This window comes from Sciurus vulgaris (genome assembly GCF_902686455.1).
Source record: "Sciurus vulgaris genome assembly, chromosome: 14".
Taxonomy (NCBI): Eukaryota; Metazoa; Chordata; class Mammalia; order Rodentia; family Sciuridae; genus Sciurus; species Sciurus vulgaris.
In genome coordinates this window covers 13923035-13936496 of record NC_136475.1, presented here as the reverse complement: position 1 = coordinate 13936496, position 13462 = coordinate 13923035, and the positions used below count along the sequence as shown (strand labels likewise).

The following is a 13462-nucleotide window of genomic DNA, read 5'->3' as shown; positions in this document are numbered from 1 at the left end:
AAAAAATGATGAAATCCTGTCATTTGTAGCAAAATTGAACTAGAGGACATTGTGTTAAGTGAAATAAACCACGCAGAGAAAGACAAATACGACACATTCCCCTTCACTGGTGGTAGCAAAAAAAAAAAAAAAAAAAAAAGTTTTACATAGAAGTAGAGAGAAGACTAGAAGTCAGCAGAGGCTGGGAAGGACGGTGGGAGGGGAGGAGAGGAGAGTGACAGTGGAGAGGGTGAATAGTGGTGAACAGTGGCATCCTTCGCAGAGGTGTCATGCACACAGCCTACGCAGAATCAGCGACTTTTCTTTTTTTTTTTTTTTTTTTTTGGTACCAAGGATTGAACCCAGGGGCACTTAACTACCGAGCCATGTCCCTAGACTTCAGCCTTTTTTTTTTTTTTCATCTAAAGTTGGAGTTTATTTCTTGACATCTTTTTAAAAAATTATTTATTTATTTATTTGTTTGTTTATTTATTTATTTTTACAGACTGCATTTTGATTCATTGCACACAAATGGGGTACATCATTTCGTTTCTGTGGTTGTGCATGATATAGATTCATACCACTCGTGTAATCATACATGTACAAAGGGTAATGATGGCTGTCTCATTCCGCCATCTTTCATACTCCCCCTTATTTTCCTCTACATAATCTAAAATTCCTCCATTCTTCTCTCAACCCCTCATCCCCCACCCCCCTTATACATCATCATCCACTTATCAGGGAAAACATTTGGCCTTTGGTTTTTTGGGCTTGGCTTATTTCACTTAGCATGATATTCTCAGGGTCTGCTAATTTGCTGAGGCCGGCTTTGAACTTGTGATCCTCCTGCCTCAGATTTCCGAGTTGCTGGGATGACAGACATGTGCCATAGCACCTGGCCAGAATCAGTGATTCTTGATCTTTTGATACCAGTTTGACAGATAAACTTTTAGCTATGTGTAAGCAGAAGAGCTAAGCAATTAAAATTACAGGCTAGCATTCCAATTCTGAAATATGAAATCCAAAATGCTGCAAAATTCAAAACATTTTGAGTGCTCAAATGACGCCAGAAGTGGAAAATTCCATAGCCCATCTCCTGGGATGGGTGGCCGTCAGAACGCAGGTGCACCCAGAAATACTGTACAAAACTTCCTTTGGGCTGTCTGTGTGGGTATACATGAAGCACAAATGAATTTCATGTTTAGAATTGGGACCCATCCCCAGGATATATCATCATGTATATGAAAATATTCTAAAATCCGAATTAATCTGGAATCTGAAACACTTCTAGTCCCAAGCATTTTGGATAACAGGTACTCAAACTATGGTAAGAGAATGTGGCCAAAATATGCTTATGTACAGACAAAGTATTCAGTAAGTGAATGTCCTCTTTCCAGGACGCTGCAAAGCCCCGTGCACAAAGGGGTCCTTTTCTCCGAGGGTACATCTGAGACCCTAAAACATAGGGAACCTCAGCACTGTGTTCCCCAATGCAGCCTTTTATTTTTTACATCTACTCTCAAGTCTCAGTCAGCACCCTGAAAGCCCTTATATTGCAAACTGGAACACCAGAGGATTCTAGGCTTTCGACCACACTTTCTTTAAATTCAGTATTCATATCTAGTCTTTGGAATTTTCTCACCAGTGTGGCATCTGAGTGGAGGCAGCATCCCAGTTTCTCACAATTTTTTCCTTGAAGTAACCTAAGGCATCATCCCATATCACAAGAACACAGAGGGAGGGGACACAATCATTAGACCCCATAGCTTATATGGGCTGCTGGCTCTCGATCATGGATTTGTGTGACCCATCTTGGGATGGAAGTGGGAATAGACAGAACAACTCCAGACTGTCCAGCTACTTGGCTTTCCTGATACCAGTGCCACATTCTCCTGGTTCCCTGCTGGACTCCATCAAAAGGGGGAACTTGGGTGGGGACTGCGAGGTAGGAAATACCCAGTGTGGCAAGATATGGACAGATATGGACAATAGCAGGAGGCTTTTCCTGACTGATCCATCCACCCAGGAGATGAGTGCATTGCTTATTTAATCAAGAATTGTTGCCCCAGTGCCAGGAGGACCTTTACTGTGCCCCTCCCTTGTGTCGCAAAAGGAGAGGCAGATAAAGACTGAAACATTTCAACTGTGTAACCAGTGTGCACCAGCAGCAAGTGGCTGAAAGATGAGCCTTTTCGCCCCTGGAGATGTGCAGATGCTGCTACTTCCCTGCCTCCCTTCCTCCCTCCCTTGCGTCCTTCCCCAGCAGTTCTGTGGGCCTCCTCTGGGCCAAGCCCTGAGTCAACACTCAGGACTTTACACATGACGCCAAGTCTAGACTTCCCTCTCAAAATCCCAGCCTAGCAGGGATATGTGAGCAGAAGGCTCCAGCACACGGGTGGGGGTCAACTGCTGGCAAAGAGGATGAGGGGACACAGAAGATGAACCTGTCACCCAGTCCTGGGGGCACTGATCGAGGGTTCTCAGAGGAGGAGAGGCCAAGGCCAACTTTCCAGCTGGTCCAGAGGTAAGACATAACACCGAGTAAACAAGTCAACAAGAGGAAAATTTAAGCGTCTCCGTCACAGGCACATTACTGAAAGGCAGTCCTTGTTGCTGGTTGTCACGTAGGTCCATGGATGGGTGAAAAAAATCCTGATGTCGAACTCATGGACAGCCCCTTTGTCTGTACTAGAGAGCCTGATCTTGTGTTCTGGGTTGGGGCTCCTGAATGTATTTGTTTGTTCTAATTCTCTAATAAGATGTGTAGTGGGGGGGGGGGTCTGGTTATTTCATTCTCATAACATTTCAAGCATCAGAAAAGACCCTGCCCCATTGGCAGGAAGCAGCCACCCCAACATGCACGAGCCACTCAGACCTAGGCATAGCATGGTTGAACCCTGATGGGCTGGCCAAGGGTTTTCTGCTGCAAAATTTTGATGGATGGTGCTTCTTTAGACTGGGCCAAGCTTTCATTTGTGTTGCAGTGAAACACTTTCTATTGTCAACGACAAAAAGCGATATTTCCAGTCCTGGAGAATAAGCTTCAAAGGTTTCAGTTCTCTCTCTCTCTTTTTCTTTTTTTTAACAAGGCATTTCAGTTTTATTTTGATGGAGCAGAAAAGTTTTGCATGCATCCTAGCATCCACTGTTGTGACAGCTGCATTTAATGAGTGCAAAATGATCAGAAAAACATCCTTTGCTATGAGTTGCCAGTTGGTGACAGGGGAGAGGTGATGCTGTAAGTGGAGCAGTAAAGTCACACGCACATCTGCGGAGGCAGGATTCCCTCCCGTCTGGTCTGTACCAGGTGGCTCGGTGCACGGCCTTGAAACCAAATAAGACTGCAGCCCCACATCCCAGGAACCCCTCCCTCACACAGCAGGGTGGAGACTCGATGGGACCACCGTGGGCTGTTCTGCAGGAGGTTCATCCAAAGTCAAGTTTCCCTTAAAATTCCACATATCTGTCTTTCTGAGGGAAGATCTTTCTATCTAACCTAACAGAATTCACAGACTCAGGAAGAAAAGGAGTCATTAAATAATTCCTATGTCAAGTCCTAACCCAGAAAATAAAGAACTTTCTTTAAATGTAGTCATGACAGATTGATTTAGCATTCAGCAAATACCCACTGTCTGCCTCTCGACACATAAACCCAGTCCTCTGTGGGAAGTTGACTTTCTTGCTACACTGGTGTTGAACTTGACCATGGGACTGCCTTTAGCCAATGGAAGGTGCATGGCCATAACCATACGCCAATTTGAAGCCTAGGCCTTGGGGCATTGCATGTTTACACTCCATCCTCTAAAAGTTTTCACTTCCACTTCAAAATCAGCACAAGCCAGATAGTGCTATGCCCTCGGATGATCCTTTCAGAATGCGAAGCAGATGAAACAGACCTGAACTCAACATGCAGGTAGAAACAGTTTTCCCAACCATTCCATACACCTGCAGAACCTTCTGGGCAGAGAGTTGCCCAACTGAGCCCAGCCTTGATCAGCCAGGCCATGGTTGACCTACAGCCCAGGAAGCAGGAGCACATATGACAATTGATTCAAGTCACTGCGATTTGGGGTTGTTTGTTATTCAGCATGACTGTGTTGTTTCATAAGCTTTCAATAGAGCTCTCCAACAATGTGTGCTTGATTGTGCGCCAAAGAAATTATTCCAGCTGTGCTGAATGCCTCCACAGCTCCGCAGACAGGGATTGAGGGTACCACTGACTAAATGTCAATGTCCCCCTCAAAATTCATGTGTCAATGTTCTAATACCCAGCAGGATAGTATCTGGAGCTGAGGTCTTTGAAAGGTGATTAGGGTTAGATTGAATCATGAAGGTGGAGCTCTTATAATGGGACCAATAACCTTAATAAAAGAGGAAAGGACATGAGGTATCTCCCCTCCCCCTCTCCAGCATGAAGGCACAGCAAGAAGGCAGCCAGCTTAACCAGGAAATTTGATCAGCTGGCACTTTGATCTTGGACTTCCTATCCTGCAGAACCGTGGGAAATAAATTGTTATTTAAGCCATCCTAAGTGGTACTTTTTTATATAGTATCCTGATCTAAGTCAGGGGCAAAGCAGATGGAGCAAATACCCAAGTCAATCAATCCTATTTACTGAAGGCTAGACAAATACCACCATGCTGAAGTACACATTTTCCACTTCTATGGTTTTATTTTTGGGCCATGGAGCCACACAAGATTAATAGAGGGGCAACTTAAGTAAAATGTCTAAAGCAGCTAGGTACAGTGGCACATGCCTATAATCCCAGCAGCTCAGGAGGCTGACGTAGGAGGATCCACAAGTTCAAGGCCAGCCTCAGCAACTTAGTGAGACCCTATCTATAAATAAACTACTAAAAAAAAGGAGGGGTTGGGAATGTAGCTCAGTGGTTAAGCAACCCTGGGTTTAATCCCTGGTACTAAAAAAAAAAAAAAAAATGTCCAAGGCAGCTCTTCGGTCTCCCCACATTCTTTATCAGTTGTTAGCATCTCGCATCTTTCAGGAGAAAAATAAAAGTACCTACCTACGTCCATCCTTATTCACTGAGTTTCACTTCCATGTGGCTCCATTCCCAGTCTCCTCCTTTTCCTTAATCATGGAAAACCAGTAAAAACAAACAGTGACAGTGGACCCTGTGAGAAGTACTCTGGAGGGCAGAATCCTGTGGGTGTCTAAAAGCTCACTCTAAGTTGTATTTGTTTAATTTATGCTTCTACTGACAAATAATTAGGGTAGCAATTAATTTTAAAATGCAAATGTGCAATGAGTCTCCCTGTTTTGTTTTAAATATCCTTTGTCCTCAGTTCTACTTGTGTTAGAGTCTTAATGGATTTAGTCTAGCAAAGGAGTGAAATTATCTTTTCTAATGCTTTATTTACTTGATTGAATCGGAATTCTACCAAATATTGACAACAAATGTTTGTTCGAGATCATATGCCATAGAATTTAATAGAAATAAAAACCTGGAGTACAGAACCATCCTATTGTACGTGTCTTGCGGGCGATCTATCTGAACCTTGAATCAATGACAGGCAGAGGTGTTTTAGAGCCATGAGCCTGTCTGTTGGAACTGCTTGTGTTTGCTAGTCAGAGGGAAAATTCCTTATTTTCTCTGAAAATATCGCATTGATGTCCTTTGAGAAGAGAAAACTTTCCAGCTGTAAAGATGAGCAGAAATGGCTTTTATTTCTTTTACATCCTCCCATACTGGGGAGATTGGGAGCACAGTTAAATGGCCACTAAACAAGCCTTCTTCATTCACTGTTTACTCATGCCTAGAATAGATGAATGCTGTCCTTTAGGCCAGATTTACCTGTCCCTTTTCTCAAAGGGTTCAGTCGACTGGGAAAGTCAGACAGGAGAAACTTCTGTTCTGGCTACAGCTCTACCTGGCAGAAATCCACATGTGTGTTTAAAGGCTTTCTTTCCCTAGATGGTGGGCCCAGGAGAACGAGGACTATGTCTGTGTTGTCACCATCTGAGAGAGCCCCACCACAGGAGGGATGTGTTGTAAAGATCTGTAGCTGTTGAAAAAAAAAAAAAAAAAAAAAAAAGAAAGTGACATTTTAGAGATGAAATGGGAGCCCAAAGGAGAGATGCCTTTCTCGACATAGGCTATGGTGGAAGGTGGATTGATGGAAAGGTGTCAGGGAGAAAGTGGGAACGGGCAGGGATTTCCAGAAGGGAATACGCAGGAGGTGGCCCAGAGGACAGAGTTCAGAAGTGCACAGCAGGAGTGGAATTCAAGAGGAGAGAGTGATCTGCAAGGTTTGGAAATGCCAAGGAGGTTTCCCTGGAGTTGCGAGGAGCATCAGGAGCTGGGGTTAGACAGGCAGCAGGACGCACCGCAGAAGTCATATTATACCCAGATCAAGAATCTTCCTCTTTCTCTGTAATCAGTGTTGATTATTGATTGACACATGTCAATGCCAATTTTCTAGATAGCACAGGAATTTAAGAAAAACAGTTGTCCACTTAAGATAGAAAGTTGAAGCCCCTCATAGCAAACCCTATTGCTTCTCCACTGACATGTGACTGGCTCAGGACACAGCCAAGATCCCACCAACCAACCCAAAGAGAATATGTGGTCACCAACCCCACAAGTCAGCTCCATCCACTTTTGATCCATTCTCTGGATATTTAAAAGCATACCAACGTTTTGGTCTAAATTCCCTAAATAACCCCATAATTCTCCATTTGCTTTTCGTATAGACTCAAGCTTAAAAAAAAATGGTGTTTAATTGAAGGACTGGGGAAGTAGCTTAGTGACAGAGTCTGTGCTTAGCAATGAACAGGACCCCAGGTTCAATCTCCAGCACCAAAAAAAAAAAAAAAAAAAAAAAAAAAAACACTAAACATTCTTCATCTGAAAGTCTATTTTTAAACATCAAAGTTATTTGCCTCTGATTTTCACCCACGTAAGAAAATATTCATTCACCAAGAACTAATAAAAGACTTCACACAGGCTGGTCTATTTATTTACTCATTTATTTATTTATTTGATTTTTTTGTTTCGTTTTGTTTTGTTTCACAGACTTTTCTGTTTTATTAGGGGAAGAAAAAAAATGACAATTAAGTGGAGCGCATGTGCAGGTCCAGCCCTGCCTTCTGCCGGCTGCAGGTGGAGGTCATCAGTAAGTGGTAACAGGCTACTTCTGAGCTAATTGTGAATTCCTCTCATGTGTACACAGGCTTCATTCCAGGATGACAAGGATTTTTGAACTTCAAAAAGAGAGAGAGAGAGAGGAGGGATCACAATAAATATTTCATTGTCTAGTCAACCCAATTTATGAAGCCTGATTATCTCTTTCAGCCCTTGGAGATTGCTACCGGAAGCTTCCTCCAATGTTTCCCCTTCCAACCAAAGTTACCACTGTGTGACAGAAAGGCGGCCCAGCGTCTCCATTCTGGAAGCTGAACTGCCAGGGAAGAGAGGAGAGAGTGAGTCACACCCCCCATGAAAGAGGCCTGAGGATCACCTGGCCCCCAGCTGACCACCTCACCAACTCCTGACTCGGTTCATTGACCAATGATTGGCTAAACTTTACTCTGTTCAGGTTTCCTTTTTGTCCTAAGCCCGGATAGTCGGGGAACATGTGAATTGAGAGCTATTGAGGAAGGATGGAGCTAACCACCCTGACCTCTCTATGTCCACAGATACCCTAAATGATACCAACTGAACGATAACTGGCAAGAACCGAATAAGCTCTTCTGGAGTCCTTCATGTGACCCAGGCACCCCGAGATCTCTTTTTGAGCTACCCAGCTCATGGTTTCTCCATAGTGATGGGACTCTGAATTCTTGTATCATTTGGTGGCAGAACTTGGAAAGTTCATATTATCATGTGAATTTTATCATATTACATATAGTCATTGCTGGCATTCATAGGGGTTTTTCCTAGGATCCCCAATGCTGTGAAGGCTCAAGTCTTGCAGAAAATGACATAGCATTTGTAGAGAACCTATTCAAGTCCTCCGACATACCTTAAATCATCTCTAGATTACTTAGAATCACTCATACAAGGTGAATATCATGTAAATAGTTGTTTTTACTGTGTTGTTTAAGGAATAAAGACAGGAAAAAATGTCTGTAGATGTTCAGAACAGATGTGAAGTTGCATGCCTAAGTATAGTAATACACATGGATGTGGACTCACGGAGATGGAGGCCACCTGTATAAAATAGAGTATGAATTTATTATACTACCAATTGTATTACATTGTATGCACCATATTGTTCTTTCATATAATTATTTCAGTATGGGTACTTGTTCTTCCACTTTAAATCACACCAAGATATTTTAGCTCATCCCAGCAGTCTTAAACCCATTGCCTGTGGTCACAATGGCTGCACCTCCGTACACACTGTCACCAGAAAAGAGTTTGGATGTAGTGTGAAATAAGACAGAAAGTGACACCCTTGTGAGAGATAATCCTCCCACAAATAGCCATGGGGAGTTGGACCAGCCAAGTCAAGATGAGTGTTAAGAGTCATTCCCCAAGAATCCTTGCTTGGGTTTTTTCAAAAATCACAAAACCACAAAGTATGAAGGTAACCTTTACCCTCTAACACCAGACCAGCTTCATGAAATCAGGCGGCAGTAGATTCATAACAAAAAATGCCCCAAGCACAGCTCCTTGGCACAGTCTCTGAAGGCCATAACTAGAGGCTGAAGGGCAGGAGGCCTGAGCGCACACAGAGATGGAGCTGAGCCAAAAGCAGGGGCTCAGTGGATTTGGAAGGAGGCTGTTGTCTTAGCAATCTCAGGAAAGGCAGGAATTTGGGGTGGTCCTGCATTTTTTGTTTCCCTAGTTCAGTTTTTAAAAGATGAGGAGTTTCAAGAGCTATAGGTGATGATAAATCATTTATTACGTCCTGACCAAGGCTTCATGGTCGGTATGTAATGACCAGGTTTAGGTCTGCTAATGATCAAGTGCTACTAAAAAAATAGAATTAAGACACAAATGAAATATAAATCATTTTGTAGGATACTGGATTTCTGTATGTGTTTCTCATAAGAAATTCTATGTAGGCCCCACAACTTTGAATTATTAAAACCAGAATTTTATAGTACCGGTACAAAGACCAAACTATTTTACCCATGAAATAAGAGTGTTAGGCAGACCCTTGTTTATGTACTTTGGCATTCATTAAGGGGAAAAACTTGGGGTCAAAATTAAATAAATAATAAAGCCACTCTTAAAAGAAAGAGGTAGACTAAGATCCAATTCTCAATTCACCCAATTAGAAAATGTCCACATACGTTTGATTTCTTTTGAACTAGCTGTTTTGACCCTCCAATAGAAACTGTTGTAGAAATCTCCCGTTCAGGCATGTCCTTTTCATGAACACCACCATGATATGTATAACTAATAGCAGTGAAGCGTATTCAGGACAGTATTTAGAAAAAGAAAAAAAAAAAAAAAAAAAAACACGGGCGAGACAGCATTCCATGGCTAGTTCCCTTCTGCCACACCTTCACCCTGCCCACTCTGAGACCTCTTCAGAAAGCAGAACCCAGGAATCACAAATGTTAGAAAGGACAAGGTGTTTCTCATGCTCAGATTCTTCCATATTGTCCCTGGTGGTTTCCCTTTGTTTCTGATCTGATTCTTTAGGCACTTCTCTCTAAAGGGAACGGTTACATCTATACATAAAGAATGGACAAAATGGCCTTAAGTTTTAAAAGTAGTTTCACTTTAAAAATAACTCTTACCTGTCCAAATGTCTCCTAGATCCAATTGCCATTTTGTTCTATTTTGTCATTATTTTTTTTTTTCTTTTTTTTGGTACCAGCAACCAAAGATATCCTTAAGATCTGCATTTTAAGTTGCATAGACTCAGAAGAGGCTCGCTGAAAAGGTGGTCTGGCACTCCCAGAGCCTAGAGTTCCTGTGACTCTGGCCCTAATATCATCTCACTGTGTCATCCCACTGAGCAGGTTCACAAGAGAGGGATGTGTCAGAATGAACTTTCTGGGGAGACACATAGGAGGTTACTTAGGGATTTGAGAAGAGACTGAAAAATAGCAAAGAGTAAAAAGAAAACTCAGACAAAAGTTCAGTGAAAGAAGGGCTGGGTGATCCTAAAAGAACAGAAGTGTGTTCTCTTAAATAAGGTTTAGAATGATAGATGCTGCAAGAATCAAAGGAGTTCAAAAAAATTAATATGTCACAACACAGAAAATACTGATAAAAATTCTTACCCCTATTTTCACTGGATAATGAAGGCATTGTTCATCAGATAAAGGTTGGGCAGGAGGATTTAACAGAAACTGCACAGAGAATGGCAGATGTGTACCACATTAATAGAATGAAGGACAAAAAGCACATGATTTTCTCAATTGATGCAGAAAAGGAATTTGACCAGGTTCATCCTCTTTCATGATTGTAAAAAAGAAATTCAACAGCCAGATGTGGTGGCACATGTTTATAATTTCAGCTACTTGGGAGGCTGAAGCAGGAGGATCACAAATTCGAGGCCAGCCTGGGCAAGACCCTGCCTCAAAATAAAACTAAATAAGTAAAAAGGATTAGGGATTTACCTCAATGGTAGAGCACTCCTGGATTCTGCTCCTCAGTACTGAATAAAGAATTCAACAAATAAAAATAAATGGAAGCTACCTCAACATAATAAAGACCATATTTAAAATGCCCAAATCATACTCCATGGCAAAAGTCAGAAACATTTTTCTGAGATCAGGAACAAGACTAGGGTGAACACTCTTGCCATTTCCATGCAACACAGTACTGGAGATCATAACCAGAGTAATTAGGCAAGAAATTTTAATTTAAAAATATCCAAATTAAAAAGGAAGAATTAAAATCATGTCTGTTCTCAGATGGCACCATGTATAAAACCTTAAATATTATTATACAAAATAACAATAATGAGTAACCATCAGAGCTAATAAAAATTTAGCAAAATTGCAGAATGCCAAATAAACCTGCAAAAATCACTTGCATTTCTAGAGTAACAATGAGCAATCCAAAAAGGAAATTAAGGAAACAATTCCATTTACGATAGCATCAAAAAGAATGAAATACTTGGGAATAAACCTAAACAAGGAATTATTTGTACACTGAAAATTACAGACCATTGATGAAAGAAATCAAAGAAGACACAAATAAATAGAAAGACGTCCATGTCCGTGGAATGAAAGGTATTAAAATGGCTGGACTGTTAAGATGTTGATAATACTCAAAGTAATTTATGGATTCAACATCATTCCTACCTACCAGAATGCCAATAGCATTTTTCACAGGAATCTTAAAAATCATCCTAAAATTCATATGGAATAAGAAGGGACCCCAAGAGGGGTGGGAGAGGTTGGGGGGGCGGGGAGAAAAAAAATAACAGAATGCATCAAATATCATTACCCTATGTAAATGTTTGATTACGCAAATGCTGTTACTCCATGTACAAACAGAAACAACATGTATCCCATTTGTTTACAATGAAAATAAATTTAAAAAAAAGAAGGGACCCCAAAGAGTCAAAACACTTTTGAAACAGAATAACAACATTGGTGGGCTCATATTTCCTGATTCGAAGGCATATTCCAAATCTACAGAAATCAAAACAGTGTGGTACTGGCATAAAGACACAGACCAATGAAATAGAACAGATGGTCCAAAAATAAGTCCTCACGTGCATAGTTAAATGATAATAATAATAATAATAATAATGCACAGTGAAATCTTCCACAGGATGCCAACATCTTAGAGAGCTCCGTTTTCTAAGCCATTATTGCACTGACAGTTCTCAATTTTTTCCATCTTGTCAGTCAAACAAACAACAGAAATGACATTGTATTTAAGTCTACATCATTTTTACATCAGTCATGTAGAAGTTTGAACATTCCCATATTGTTGGGTTATGTATTCACCACATTATTACTAGCTTGTATATTTCTCTCCTATTTTTTTTAACTACTTAGAGTCTCATTCACTTACGAGAGGTTTTTATTGTTGAAGATGTGAACTCTTTGTCTCTTAAAAAATATTTTTCCCAGGTTAATTCTGTTCTATCTTTTAAGCTGTCCTTATAATGCTTTTGCCATATAGAAGTTTTAAATTTTAGGCCATTTTGTTGAATTTTAGCCACATCACTCAATTTTTTTTACTTTATAAAAATCATCTTTTTTTTTATCAAGCTTAAAAGAATTTTATGCTACAAGAATAAGATCCCACCAGGCATGGCGGTGCACGCCTGTAATCCCAGGGACTCCAGAGGCTGAGGCAGGAGGATCACAAGCTCAAAGCCAGCCTTAGCAACGTAGGGAGGAGGCCCTAAGCAACTTAGTGAGGATCTGTCTCTAAATCTTAAAAAAATTAAAAAAAGAAGGCCTTGGGATGTTGCTCAGTGATTAAGCACTGGGTTCATCCCTGGTACTAAAACAAAAAGAAAAAGAAAATAGGGAGGGGTGATCATTGCATATCATTTGAAATGCCACTGAATTGTACCTTCTAAAATGGCTGATTTTATGATATTTGAAAAATCACTTCTTTTTTTTTTTTTTTGTCTATTTCTCTTTTTATTTCACTGAGTTTTAGGAAAATCACTTTTATTTAAAAAATGAAAATAAGGTAGAAGACTGGATTTGGCCCACGCGTCACACTTTGCCAACTCTGATTTATATGATAAATGAAATTAAATTTTTAAAAATTTTAAAGGAAAATAAAGAGCTCACATTTGATTATGTAATCATATTTTCTCCCCATTTTTGTGCCATGGAAAAACACAACCTACCCCAAAAGGAGGTGAGAGGCAGTTCCAAAGGAGACTAGAGGGAGATAAGATTAAATACAAACCTCAGGATGTGGGGCTGGGGACACTGCTCAGTGGTGAAGCGCCGGCCTAGCATCCTTGGTTCAATCCCCAGCACTGCAGTAAACAAACAAACCAACAAGCAAACAAAGATCAGGGTACCTTAGTCTAGGTAGAGTAACCAATCGACTCCCAGATTTGGTGGCTCGGTCCAATAGCAATTGAGTCCTTGTTCATCTAACGATCCTCTGCCAGAATTCACATTGGCAGGGCAGTTCTCTACACAATTATTCAGGACCCTTCATTCCATTTGGTAACTGCCCCCATCCTCCAGGACGAAGCCATTTCTTTCCAAACTTTAATGTGCATCTTGTTAAAATGCAGATGGCTCAGTAGGTCTGGGTGGGACCTGAGATTTTGCATGGCTAACAAGCCCCCAGGGGCTCGAGCCTCCACTCGGAGGACCGCACTCTGGTTGGCAAGCTGGCTAGGACTAAGATATTAGACTTTTTTCTTTGCACTGCTCAGGATCAAACCTAGGGCCTTGGCATGCTGGGCAAACACTCTCCTGCGGAGACACATCCCCGGTGAGCAAGCCGGACGCTATTGCCAGCTGCGTCCTGAAGCAGCAGCAGAACACAGAGGAGATGCCTCGGCTGCCCGGTGGCGCCCAGCTTTGCAATGGCACGCGGCTTTTCCTTTCCCATTCCCCCGT

The 13462-nt window shown here is 41.4% G+C and overlaps 1 long non-coding RNA gene across 6 annotated transcripts in view; it reads right to left on the bottom strand.

Moving 5' to 3' along the window:
• Positions 1–6957: 6957 nt before the first annotated feature.
• Positions 6958–13462, bottom strand: part of LOC306644432 — an 81595-nt gene continuing 75090 nt past the window's right edge. For all 6 annotated transcript variants that reach the window (XR_013759385.1, XR_013759386.1, XR_013759387.1 and 3 more), the window contains one exon: positions 6958–7201. This is a non-coding gene — a long non-coding RNA (uncharacterized lncRNA). The remainder of the gene's footprint in view (positions 7202–13462) is intronic.